This window comes from Condylura cristata, unplaced genomic scaffold, assembly GCF_000260355.1.
Source record: "Condylura cristata isolate star-nosed mole 26May11 unplaced genomic scaffold, ConCri1.0 scaffold00015, whole genome shotgun sequence".
Classification (NCBI taxonomy): domain Eukaryota; kingdom Metazoa; phylum Chordata; class Mammalia; order Eulipotyphla; family Talpidae; genus Condylura; species Condylura cristata.
In genome coordinates, this window is record NW_004567116.1 from 27096894 (window position 1) to 27097632 (window position 739).

Genomic DNA, 739 nt, shown 5'->3' on the forward strand with positions numbered 1-739 from the left:
TAGCCATAAAAAGAAATGAGGTACTGATAAGACAAGTGGACGAAACTTGAAAAACATCCCCTAGGTGAACAGAGTGGACAAAATGCCATTCATATGAAATATCCAGAACATGAAAATCCACAGACACAGAAAATCCATCAGTGGTTGCCAGGGGCTGGGGATGGGGTGAATACTAATGAGAGTTGTTTTTTTTTGGGGAGTAATGAAGATGTTCTGCAATTAGTGGTGATTGTTGCATAATCATCATAAATATAGAACAAACTAGTGGAATGGGCACTTTAAAAGGGTGGACTTTATGGTATGGTAAATTATACCTTGATAAAAAAATTATGACTATGGTGATTTGGTGATAGGAAGCCCATGGGGATTACAACTGAGATGGAAATGGGCACAAAATGTTATAAAAATACATTATCATATTATTAAAAAATTGTGAAGAGTAAAAGGAAGGATCAGTAAGTTGGAAGGTTATAAATAATTTGTCTATATTGAGGAAAACTTCAGTTTTTCATGGCTCTAATTCCCTTATCTGTGAACGATCTATTTCATACTATATATATTTTTACTCTCTCTGTGGTGGTTTAAGTGAATTACTAAAGAATGTCAGACCTGGACATTAATTTTTAAATCTACTAATTCACTCTGTGAGGGGAGCCAAAGTCCAGCTAGGTGAAGTCCTTAACCAGGTTGTAACACAGAGTGCCTGAACTGTGTAGTCACTTGAGGCTCAGTTTCCCTG